The sequence below is a fragment of the Silurus aristotelis genome, assembly GCF_946808225.1.
Source record: "Silurus aristotelis genome assembly, chromosome: 25".
Classification (NCBI taxonomy): domain Eukaryota; kingdom Metazoa; phylum Chordata; class Actinopteri; order Siluriformes; family Siluridae; genus Silurus; species Silurus aristotelis.
In genome coordinates, this window is record NC_139598.1 from 1,195,569 (window position 1) to 1,209,196 (window position 13,628).

Below are 13,628 nucleotides of genomic sequence, written 5' to 3' on the forward strand. Positions count from 1 at the left end.
TTTTTTTTTTTTTTTTTTTTTTTTTTTTTTAGAATTCAATCCTGAAACTTCAACAAGCTACAATTTACTCTCTCCATTCAGCAGACTATAAGGAGCTGTGCAGCTCTGTTACAGCCCGAGAAGAGGCACATCAAGAACTAATTATGAAATACCCAGAAAACACTCAAGCTAGTCTATGTTATGACCTTAATTTTGGCCTCTGAAGATGACTGCCTGTTTGTTACACTGCGATCGAAGGAGGTTTCAAAATGTCGGTTAAAAAAAATCTTGTAAATGTTTCATGCCTGTTTTTCTTGCGCATTGTGACCACGAGTCTGCAGCCTGTCATTCGTTTACAATCATCTACAAGTCAATGTAATTAATATCCACAAGCAGTAAGCAGTAAATCTGTGCCACAAATACACTCCTGCTCCAAAACTTCTGGGGCATTTGTAAAGCAGATCAACAGACTAATGACAATAATAACAATATAAAACGGTTTTTCCCCCTCGGTCCCAAACAGCCGCGCAATGCAGACCCGTATTTAAAGTCACTATGTAATTTGGGGCCACAATTTGATTCATTTATACGCACTCTGTTATTAACCCAAGAAAAGAAATGTCAGGGACTATTACCGCCAGCAGGATATCCGCGCTTTGTTTAAATGCACTAATTACAAGCACACACGTTCAGAGAGAGGGAGAGAGAGAGAGAGAGAGAGAGAGAGAGAGAGAGAGAGAGAGAGAGAGAGGAAGATGGAGAGGAAGAAAAAATGCGCAATTTTCACATTTAATTTTCCGTGGTCTATTTAGCACAAGGCGCGCGGGCCACTTGTTCTCCTTTTCCCCCAATTCCCCTGATGCTACTGGGTGTCATATTTTCACAACAAGTCTAACTTGATAATTTGTACAACAGTCTATGTTATGAGTGGCGTGTAAACTAATACTTGCTGTTCTGCTTTGGTTTTTTTGTTCCATTTCAGAAATTTTGCAACTTCATGCTGCTGCTGCATGGACTCATGGACTTGGAGGAAAACTTACTGATGGTGCTCCACTGCATCTGCTGTGATCTGAACGCCATTAAAGGTACAGCATATACATTTTCCCAGATAGAAATCATCCCCAGAGTGAAGGTTAAAACACTGATGACTGATTCCACAACATATAGTTGTATTTTTATTTTTAATATAAAGGCATCAAAAATGGTTGGAATCGTACGCAAGACCAATTTAGAAAAAAAAAAATCTTCAAAAGTATGGAACAAGTTATGGATTATGTAAAAACTGTTCTTCTGTCAAAGCAACACTTATTTTTTTTATAAATTTTTTTACACCATTTCCGGTAATATTCATAGGGAAATTCGTTTAAATTAAATAAATACATATATAATAAATGATCTGTTTTCGATATGGACTTCATCCAGTGGTGTGGAAAAGTCTGAAGAATCAAAATCTTCCAGCTCAATGATTTGCAGCTCTGCTTTCTTCCAGAAGATTTCATTTTCAAACCAAACCCAGCAGATCTGATCCGCCTAATCAAGTCCACTGATTATCTAAAGCAGACGTCGAATATCTGGAATTTGGAACTCAGTTCTGGAGTAAGCATTGATCTCCTGGAAGGTTGGTGATCACTGATTTCTTGTCTGCAGGAGCCCAGAGGCCCAAATGCTTTGAATGTTTTGCTTTTTTGCATGCAGTGCCCTCTGCTGGCAGTTTGGCAGTATACTGAATGGAGGTGCATGGAGTATCCCATAAACTGCTGCAAATGTTCCCCAACCTGAACCCTGGCTTTCTGTGAGTGTTGAATATTTATTAGAGATGGAAATGTACATGGTGACGCGTCTACATTTATTTATAAGACATTTTGTTGTTTAAAATTTGATGCACTTTCCCAGGAACACAGAGTCCATCACAGGTGAACATGTAGATGTAGAACATGAAGATGAACATCCATGACTTATTGTAAAATATTCAACACTTATTATATCTGCATGAATTTTCTTTTTACAGCATAGGATCTCTTTTGGATTTTGATTCAGGAATCAAATCTTTTAGAATAGGAAATGTAATAGTGAGAATTTGGTGTATTGAGGCAGAACTGCGGTCAAACAGGATTCATGTTAGATATTTGGTCGAAGTTTTTGATGCAGTTTTCCCACCTTTACATTCTGCACTGATTTCAGAACACATGACTCCAACCATTAACACAAACACAAAGAGTTTTATTATTTGCCATTAGCACGTCACCCTAAGGGTCTGATCACACAATAATTGTATTCATTTTATTTAAGTTAATATATGTTAAAATGTTTATATTTTATTTAATAATGTACACAACATTAACAATGATATAAACCCGACAATGAAGGTGTTGGTATTTAATGAAAAGATTCGAGGAATTTGGAGCCACATAAACTTTATACCTGTTAGTAACGTTTTATAGGTCACTAAAATTTACATTAAGGTGATTTGCACATGGAATTATATAAAAAACAGTATAAATAGATATTATTCCTGATTACAGTGACCTGACCTTATTTATTTTTTTATATTCCATAATCCTAATTACACATAATCTCAGTCAAATTACAGAAAAAGACAATGATGTAGCTATAAATCAGTATCTATTTGTGTCTCTGATCACGACCTTTAACCCTCCTTAACTCCGTTCTGTCTCAATCTACATGTAGATACATCGCATCAGCAAAATAAAGAAATGTCAATAAAAATAAACCCCGATATAAACGCATGCAGTCCATGTAAATCATATGATAGAAAATTATTAATAAAAATCCAAATATTGTTGTGCTGAAGGTTTTTGGGTCAAAGCCCTTCCGTGTGAAGAAGAAGTGTAAAGCCAGGACAATGACGTCATTCCATTTGCACAAAAAAAACTAATAAAACTTAGTGGTGACGAAATAGGAAAATTAAAGTGAATATGAATAGGGAGGAAAAGGAAAGAAAAAGAAAGAGAAATCGCGTGTAGAGCGCGTGGGCTCGGGTCTGTTCTCACGACTGACCGTCTGCTCGCAGTCTTTAGTCGTCTGGGAGTCGTTCTGCTGACAGTTACTCCAGTTTCTGTGACTTAATTGGATGCTGCTCAGAACAAAAAGAGAAGGAGAGAGAGAGAGAGAGAGAGAGAGAGAGAGAGAGAGAGAGAGACGAGATTTCCGACGCGCGCGTAAGCAAAGTTAATTAGCGGTTATTAACACTGCGCATAATGAGGGTGCGAGGGAGTCAATTTAACGACTTTGTTAGCCCAAGTTTAGAATGACAGGCGATGATCGCAACAACAATAGCGATCCCGAGCGCGAGCGATCATCTGTAATTTTCCAACCGCAATACGCTCTAATAAAAAACAAAAGCACTCTAATTTCGCTCAACTGACTCGATCATTCGAATTTATTGAGGAGAAAAAAGGGGGATGACTCAAACATGCAAACCCAAGACCACCCTTTCCTCAAAGACTCCATGCTGCAGAAGCACTTTATTTATTTAGCCTCCACACTTTAGCTTCTGCTCTGATCACTTCCTGTCCAACACAAACACAGAGGACGTGGACCACAGATTCGGAACCTCCGCGTGAAATGTAAAATACTTTGGCTAACAGGAAATGACGTTCATTAGATGATTAATTGGATCAGATCTTAAATATCAAATTCTCCAGTCTAGGCATTTCTCATGACGTCATGTGTAGGTCAGGTGTAAGATCAGGTCAGGTGCACATGCTGCCAAATCTGATCAGTTTGGGTCTGTGTTCGGTGTCGCCTCGGATTCTGCTTGGCTGACAGTAGAGGAACCCAGAATGATCTGCTGTTGCAGCCTCAAGGCTCAGCATGGTGTCCATTCTAGGGTGGTTTTCTGCTCAACACTGATGAAATATTCCAATCAACAAGCTCTTGATCTGCGTGATTCTTTTAATTGTGTCTCTGCGACGTGATTGGCAGGTTGGATATCTGCACAAATGCTCAGGTGTCCAGATGTTTCGTTAATACTGTTTATATGAACCACAAAAATACCCGATGGATCTGATCTGCTACTAGAAGGTTTGTACTTCAGGTTTATGGATCATTGGTAATCCCCAGTGTAGCAAAACAACATCTGCCCATCTGATATTTTGGTTCTCACAGTCATCGGTTTGTTCCATGGGTTCTTTTTGACCCAGATGTTCACCATAAATGGTAAACTTATAAATGGAATAATGATTTATTCGCTCGTATTGACATCATGTGACAAAAGTTTGAACATCATCGTTTGTAGATGAACCCGAGCGCAGGAAGGTGACAGATTTATTCTGTTGTTTTTTTTTTTTCTTCTTCTCGCCAGCACCACTACAGCTTCTGCCTCATTTTGTCAGTAATCTAAAATGGGCCTCTGTGCAGAATAGCTGTTGCTCCTCCGCTGGAAGTTTCTCGAGATTGCAAATTTTGCGCATCATTTCATACATGTATATGCGCCTGCTGTAGATTAAAGCTGAGCATTCATATCGACCCCGAGAGCGCGAGGCGAGGTATGGCCCCGGGGTCACACAGGGTCACGAGCCATTTTTCTATTTGCTTTTTCTTTTTTTCCCCTTTTTTGCCCACACGGCTCTGTCCGAACTCAATATAATAAGCTTTACAGGTGACCCTGTGAGCGCGCGCGCGATCACCACTACTATAAAAATCAGACCACCACCATCATCATCATCATCAACACCAACACTGATCATCACCACCACCAACACCACCATCACCATCACCACCACCACCAACACCAACAACAACATCACCACTATCATCACCAACACCAACACCAACATCACCATCATTACCACCACCAACACCATCACCAACACCAACATCACCAACACCAACACCAACACCAACATCACCAACACCACGATCACCACCAACACCAACAACAACATCACCATCATCACCACCACCAACACCAACATCACCAACACCAACACCAACACCAACATCACCAACACCACGATCACCACCAACACCAACAACAACATCACCATCATCACCACCACCAACACCAACATCACCAACACCAACACCAACACCAACATCACCAACACCAACACCACCATCATCACCAACACCAACACAACCATCATCACCAACACCAACACCATCCACCCGGACACACACACACGGAGTGTGTGTGCAGCCGCGTTCCTCGTGCGCTTACTGGCCTTTATTGATTAGCAGCAGCGAACAGCCGTGTTTTTTTTTCTTTTTTCTTTTAAAGATCTGAGGTTCTTTATTAAGTTAATCAAAGTAATGCATGCAAATTATACTTCTCCTGAGCTTCAAACTGCATATATATATATATATGATAATGATAATAAATGATAAATTTGTTCTCCCCTCGAATCGGGAGAAGTCCGCTTATTCACTTAGCGTCAATATCGCGCGCGCGTGCGTATCGCCATGCAAATGAAAGCTGATTAGAGTAAATGAGGGATTTCGCTGCTATCTGACCTTGTCTGAGTTTTATGTAAATTGCTAAAAACGACACAATGAAGCAGATGGCATTTAGAAGATATTCATATTGCAAAAAAAAAGAATTAATCAACATATTTTTATGAAGAAGGAAAAGGAAAGAGTTTTATTATTTATAAGAGACCTGAGCCTGTTAGAGGAGAAATGCTAGGCTTGATTCTTAATCATTCCAATTTCCATAAAAGCGAATGCATTGACACGTTTTTAGTTTGTCTCAAGACTCTACCACAAAATCCTCAAACCGACCAAAAAAAAACCTGCTTCAAAACCGATTTGATTATTGTTTAACATTCAATTCCCAATCATGCAGCAGTTTTTTTTTTTACATTGTAAAGTCAATATTATATATATATATATATATAAATATAGTTATATATTTTCTATAGTTTTGTTCAACAAGATTTTTTTAATTCAATGACAAATATTTTATAGGGGTGATGTTAAAAAAGGAGGCTGCATCAATAAAAATAATAAACTAGGAGCTCGAATGCTGAAGTGTACAGAATTTAAAAAAATATATTTTTATGATTAAAAATACCAAACATTTTTCAATAATTTTAATACATACATTTATTTTAAAAAGTACAGAATCATCAGTTTGTGTTGAAAATAAAGCCAAAGGCAAGTTTAATACTTTATGTGGTCCAAAGCATTGGGACACCTGACTTTTCCAGTCATATGTGATTCTTGGAGGCACATAATTGTGGATGTCTTGGAATTCGGTGGCATGAGATTTTCCCTTTACCTAAAGAGACCAAAAACTATTCCAGCATTACAAAGCCCCTGTGCACAAAGCCAGCTCCATTAGAATGTGATTTACATGGGTTGGAGTTAAAGATCTCTTTCTTTAGAGCTCTAAACCCTATTGAACACGGACCTTCTCACCTTCTCACCTACATCACTACCTGACTTTACCAACCCCTTCGTAGCTGAATTAATCTGCACAAAACCTGGTGGAACATCTTTGCAGTAGAGTGGAGGAGAAATACGGAGTAAATGTGGAATTGGATGTAAAAAAAAAATCACATACCAGTTTTCACACGTGCCCAAAGATTATATATACTCGTATGATAAAAAAAAAAATATATATTATTATTTATGTATATCTTAAATAACATCATGTGTAACGTTAAAAACTATATAACATGAGGGTAAATTAAATTTGGTTGAATTAAATATTTACACATGCAGTCATTTATTATTTATTTATTTATTTATTTATATAAATGATTTAAAATTATTATGGAAAATCATTTTAATTTAATCAATCATGTCTGATAATTAATAAAGCCTTTTAGTCAGCAATTGATAAAAAAAAAAGAGGTTTTAGTGCCATCTAGCGGACTAATGTGGAAAACCCCCGATTCCTGCAGTTCCTGTGATTTAATTGGATGGTCTGGTTAGAAAGCAGATATGCAAATTATGATACATTTTTCAAGACCGGGATATGTCGGTGTGTCTTTTCTTCAGCTGGTAGATCAGATATAATGTCCAGCAGTCCATCGAGCACTTCATCTCAAATGAAATTAGCTTACTGGGGGGGTCAGAAATGGGCATTCATGTGTTTGCTGTGACAGTAATGGCTGTAGTGTTCAGGTGAGTCCAGTCCTCCATGTGAAGCCATTTTATTTCATTCTCTCTCTCTCTCTGTCTGTCTTTCTCTCTGTCCTTTCTGTGCTCATCAGGACACCTTGTCTGACTCTAATCATATTTATTTTTCCACAGCCGAAAGGGGACCGGGTGGGGTCAGACTTCAGGATTGCGTATGGATGCTTTAATTTGGTTCTCCATGTGAAGGATAGAAATGTGTCTGCATGAGAGCAGCTACAAATTAAACTTCTGTTCAGCACAACAGTGCAGCCAGGGTTTTTTTTTATAAAGGATAAAGCGCAAGACATCATTAGGTCTGTGGTGACCCGGAGACCCAGAGGCTTGGCTCTGAAGATCTTCAGATACATTTACAGCAAGAAAAGCGTTTAGATCCATGTCTGAGGGTCTGATCGACTCGGTAGGGGGGCAGAGAAGAATTTAGTGAAGCTGTGCAATCTATATTGGATTTATTCCTGTTGTGCGTACAGGTGTGTGGTGCTCCTGCGGTGAGGAAGTCAGAGCAGTAAATTCTGTGTGGATGTGGAGGTCACGCTGGGGTCACACTCGGAGCCCCCCGACCGCCATCACGTCACTCAACACGCTTCTGTCTCTCTCTTCACCTCCCTCCCTTATACATTTCTCTCCACATAGGATTGCAGGGAACATCAATGACTCCTAAAGCTGTTTTCAGCTCTCTGCATCCCTGCTGCTGTGGGATCTCACCGGCTGCATGAAAACCTGGAGATTATACGCATACACACAGAAAGAAAACACTTTTACCTGCTAACTTCAATTAGGTTTCAGAGCTTAAGCTTGGGGTCTTCACACTCATATTATACACCATAGGACAATTTAAAAAGGAAAACCTACACACAATTGATGAAAACTTGTCCAAAGACAAGGAAAAGGTGCAGTCATGCTGTCATCAGGCCTGAGAGTGTTTCAGCTTCTACAAACCACCAGTTCAGTTTAAGGTTCCTGTCTGATGTAACTGAGAAACTGGTGCAGCCAGTGACAATAGAATCTCCATCTTAAGTAATTATGCTTGTATTTGTTTGTGTGTGTGTGTGTGTGTGTGTGTGTGTGTGTGTGTGTGTGTGTGTTTACGCCTTATTTATTTATTTATTTTTAGTTTTTTTAACAAAATGCATCTGTATAACCAAAAGATTCTAAAGCAATTCTCCGTGGGATGAGTGTGTAATCTTCTATTTGGTGACATTCTGATGTGCAAGAAACTAGGAGCGTGCATGTGGTGTGTGTGTGTGTGTGTGTGTGTGTGTGTGTGTGCGTGTGTGTGTGTGTGTGTGCGTGTGTGTGCGTACTTTTATATCTTAGTGAGGCCTTTTTGGGGGAAAAAAAATCTGATGTACCAGAATCTGCAGCTTACTTGTAGAATTCTAAAAGTGAGCCCCTTTTGGGTGGATGGTCCCCACAATGGCATTCTGTGTGTGTATGTGTGTGTGTATGTTTTCATATCTAATGAAGGAATATGTGACACCTTTACAGGGTCCCCATGAGGATATCTGCTGTACCAGAATCTGCAGCTTGTTATTTACTTCTGGAAATCTAAAAGAGCCTGCCTTTGGGTGGACGGTCCTCACAATGACCTTAAGACAAACTCTGTGTGTGTGTGTGTGTGTGTGTGTGTGTGTGTGTGTGTACAGTGCTTTAATGGCCGAAGTGGGCGATGGAGGCGAGAATTGTCAGCGAGGGCGCTGTTTAATGACTCCAGAATAATTCCTTCCTCATTAGCGTGAGCTCTGAGGATCCACCAGGGCTTGAACCACTGGAGCACGGTGCGCCGCAACAGTCTTTATCACTGTATTATTGCATTTGCATAACATTACAGCCCCCGCATGAGACAGAGAGAGAGAGAGAGAGAGAGAGAGAAAGAGAGAGAGAGAGAGAGAAAGAAAGAGAGAGAGAGAGAGAGAGAGAGAGAGAGAGAGAGAGAGAGAAAGAATGAGAGTGAGTCCACTCCGAAAGGCCGTCTGCACTTGGTTTTAAAAGGGTATAGTGGACGTCCCTGCAAATCTAATCAGAAGTAAGTGGAGGTGGTGGAGACGCGGCAGCAGTAGGAGGTGAGTGCACACAATAAGTGACATGCGGAGGAAGAACTTTCCAGTGTTATTAGAGTCATTAGACCACCTTTTTTTGAAGCATATGGAAGAAGCTGTCAGGATCTGATTCCGTACGTTGCTGTGTGTCCTTTTAAACAGGAAGTCAGAGTGACTGCGGGTTGAATAAGTGCGTGACTGATTGACGTGACGGCAAATATGGTCCGAGATACACATAACATCTTTCAACAAACCTGATTAGCAAATCAGATAAATACTGAGAAGACTGAAAAGATGGAGCGAACCCTTATTACCTTCACCCACCAGGTTTAAGGTGAGATCAGGGCATAAATGTTTGTGTTACGAATTCGTATCAAAAAGTTTGGAAACAATCAAAAAGTTCTGTTTACAAGAAAGTACTTTATTTATCTACGTTTCCACACGATCACCTAAATAGTCCCGTTACACAGCAATGCAGCGCCCCAGTGTTCTCCTGGGACGTGTCCTGGATGTCTTCTTTTTAAAGCGTATCACACTGGATCTCCTCAATGGTGTCAAAATGGTGAGTCGGATCTTCATCTTCAGGAAGAGGGCAAAGTCCACAGGAGCCAAATCTGCCAAATATGGTAGGACATGGAAGTGAGATCATGTGGATTGTTCTCAGACGATCATCATGCATGAGTTTCCAGATGGTTTCGACATTTTTCGCGTGATTGAGCTTGTTGGAGGTCTTCTTGATTTCTCGTCTTCTTCCAGTGTTGTTCTTCCACTGTTTATGTGCACATGCAGCTCAAAACACCTCCAATGACTCGTCGCAGCGTCGCCGTATGTCAAACGCACCTCATATCCAAACGTCTCTGTGGCAGTCTGCTCAGTTTCAGGCAGAGTTTCACATTTGTTCCTAGTTCTGACTTGCTGTTCATGATGAAATCAGAGATGTGGTAATGCACGTGGTTACACCAGTTAAACCATTAACATTGAAACCTCTAGATAGCACCTCGTATGTGGTACATGTTTGAGATTCAGGGCTGGGATGAGGAGCTACAGAGAAAGATCTGATCTGTCTGAACGCAAGATTAATTGATGTCACTGACAGAGATTGTGTTGAAAGTCAGACTTCTGCAACTGTTGGGAAGCAAAACTCCCAAAGCCACAACATACAACCATGATCTTCTGCCTAATGAATAAACTCCATTCCTTTGAAACAGGAAGTAGTTTGCAGCTAGACAAAGAGTCAAAAACACACCATGTTTTCTGCTAATGAGCTTCTATTGTAGATCAAGACATGCCTTTGGGGTGGGATTTATACGTTCCAGGCGGCATTTAATAGAATAAACGCAAAACAGGATGAAGTGATCAAACTTTTTTTTTTCAAGCAATATTTTATCTCCAAGCACCTCACTTTTACTTCCCACTGAATGTTTCTCTTCCTGTACACACATTCAGACTTTCTTCTCTTCAGCTGAAATCTGTATCCGATCTCCATAGCAGGATTCCAATCTGACACCCTGATCTGATGAATAGAAACGCAAGCCATCCAGGAGCTTTATTTCCAACCTATTTATCAGCATAATGCGTTTGAGGCTCGTATCGGATCGCACGATCCGATCTTGAAGTCTATCACAGGGCTGGATTTTTTTTTGCCCTCCAGACTATGAAGAATGCAGCGTATCCTATATGTGTTTGAAGCAGAAAAAAAATTAATTTGGTCGTTTCTCTCCCCATGAGGGTGCAGATCAATTTCCATACACTGGCTGGAGATCTTTTCTGTCATTAGGCTTTTGAGCGCAGGGCAGTAAACTGCAGACCAGCGGGGGACTGGATGCAGCTGCCGCTTCACTCTGCCTTTATTCCTGCATCTCTGTCAGAAACGTGCTGGATGCGGGACACCGCAGGAAAACGCTAGATTTTCTATTTTCCTGAAGAAAAAAAAACAATCAGCAATAACATGTGCAATATTAAACAGTCCATTTTAAACAAAATAAATTCGAGATTTCACGATATGACGCTGATCTAAACTGGATAAACAGAAGAGTAGAAAAAAGGGAGAAAGAAAGAGTAAAGAAATCAGTCATTATTAGTTGATTTAATGCAGAAAATATTTTTCAGGCTTCATATTTTAATTTGACCAAACATCTGTAGCGTTTATTAAACAGATTTAGTAAGTAGTTGTCTGTAAAATACTGCACATGGGTATGATTATTCATGCTTTTATAATAGTAATATAACTGTAATAACCGTAACATTTAACCAGTCTTCAATTATTTGTATAAAAGACATTTATATACCAAGTATGTGATTATTGTAAGGATGCTGTTTGTTAGGAAACTAATGAAATGTGTGATTTTGTGTGTAAAATGTTTAGGATTGAACTTTTATATAAACTATAGATAGTCCCATGTTAGGAGACATTATGTTGTAGTTAAACAGTAATTGAATCTCCTTGTTCAGAGCTGTTTTGCAGTAAAAACACAAATACGTTTTTCTAGAGATGTGAAAATCAATCAGAATCCATTCAATCACCTGATTACCATTACGTTTGGAAAGCCCTAAAACTTTGGCCCTTCCCAGTGACCAGGGGCCGGATATTTGTTCTAATTCCCTTTAACTTCAACCTGTTTGGGGTTGGACTAAAAAATTAGGAATAATTTCATTCTAACACAATGTTTGTCATTTTTTAGGCCCATATTCATATGAGATTTTAAGAAGATTGTATGAAAACAGTACGTTAGAAAACTGATGAAATGTGTGATCGTGTGTGTGAAATGTGTTAACAACAAAATTAACAAAAAAAAAAAATGATGTTCTATATACACAATAGGCTGCCAAGATGTACAATCAAATAATCATATTTATATATTTACTTGTTAATCTTTTTTCATAAAAGTATGAAACTGTTAGAGGATGATGTTTTTTTTGTTTGATCAACAACAACAGAAATCCAGCTGTTTTATTTTTCTACATCCTTTTGTATTTCTTACAGACGAGAACCAAAGTGTTATTTATTAGAGATTTTATTTGCATTCTTTTTTTTTGTTTGTTTTGTTTTTTGACCCAAATATTTTACATTTCTGCAGCGGATTTGACACATCACCCAAAACATGTTTAAGAAAATCTCTTTACAGACTGAGATTGCACAACACAATGTCCCATCAAAGTGTCTCTTTCCAGACGCTATTCAAAAACCGGTGAGAAAGATTGTTTGAAATTTCGCTTTTTGAAAGTAAAATGGTGTATCCTTCCCCACCTCCTCCTCCATTTTTATTTTTTTTTGTCAAATGACCCATTTACCTTCGAGCACGATGAGAGGAAGGGCGCCGAGGGCGTAGCACAGAGGGGAATGAAGGAGGAAAATTGATTCTGCATGATGATGAAAGGCATAAATAAAGCACAGCAGGGGAAATTCAATGCATAACCAGCAGAAGTTGAGTTCCAGACCAGGTTCCAGCTCCTGATACACACAGACCAGGCAATCACGGGCTGAAGAGCTGCTGATTACCTGGCCGAGAGCTGAAACAGAACTGAACGCTACAGGGCTGAGGATGGTGCATGGTGCACGGTGGACCTGATGCATGTGGTGTAAGGCATAATAAAAATTCTGACATATTAGATGCAAACATACAGACTGGAGAAAAACTGTAGACAATAAGCACACACTTTCTGAGAATAGGTTGTGTATTGTATAAAACAGGGTGGAAACGTGGCTGCTGAAATGATTACACGGGATGTGTAGATGTCTTCAGGCTCGTATAGTTAAAAAAAAACCTCACAAACACTCATCAGTGAGAAGACATCATCAAGAACAGTTCCTTTTACCACGCTAAAGGAAAGGAACTCACCTGCTCTTTGCTTCATGGATGTTCTACAACGTGTAGTTTAACTGCAGACATGATGTGATCTTATTTGTATAACAAACTTCTGTGTTGTTAAAGGAATCGAACACTTCTGGAAAAAAGTTTTAAAGGAAAAAAATGTATTTCATGTACTTTGTAAGAACCATTACTGGGAACTGAACACCGTTACAGTGGCTGTGAAAAAGTATTAGATGTTTTTGACACACCTGCATGTTCCATTAGTTTCTGGCAACAAACTAATTAAAGCCAAAAACACACAGTAACTAAACAGTGAATGAGTGAAATGATAAAAGTTCTGTGGAGTCCAAATGTGAGATTTGTGTCTCTACCAGAAGACCTTGTGTAAGATGGAGAACAGGAGAGAAGATGTGATCAGACTCCTTTACCTCCACACCCACACATGGAGGTGGAAGATTAATAGTTTGGGGTTGTTTTGGAGCAGAGAAGACTCTGGAAAGTGAAAGGAATCCTGAACCACCATGGCTCCCATTCCACACTTCAACACCATGTAGTTCCGTCTGGACTGCGGCTCATTGTACAACAAGACGATGATCTGAATCACCAGCTGAGTTCTGAGTTGTTTTTAGAGAGCAAACAGACGTCTGGAATGATATCTATCATGGAACCACCTGCCCAGACACCACACCTAAAT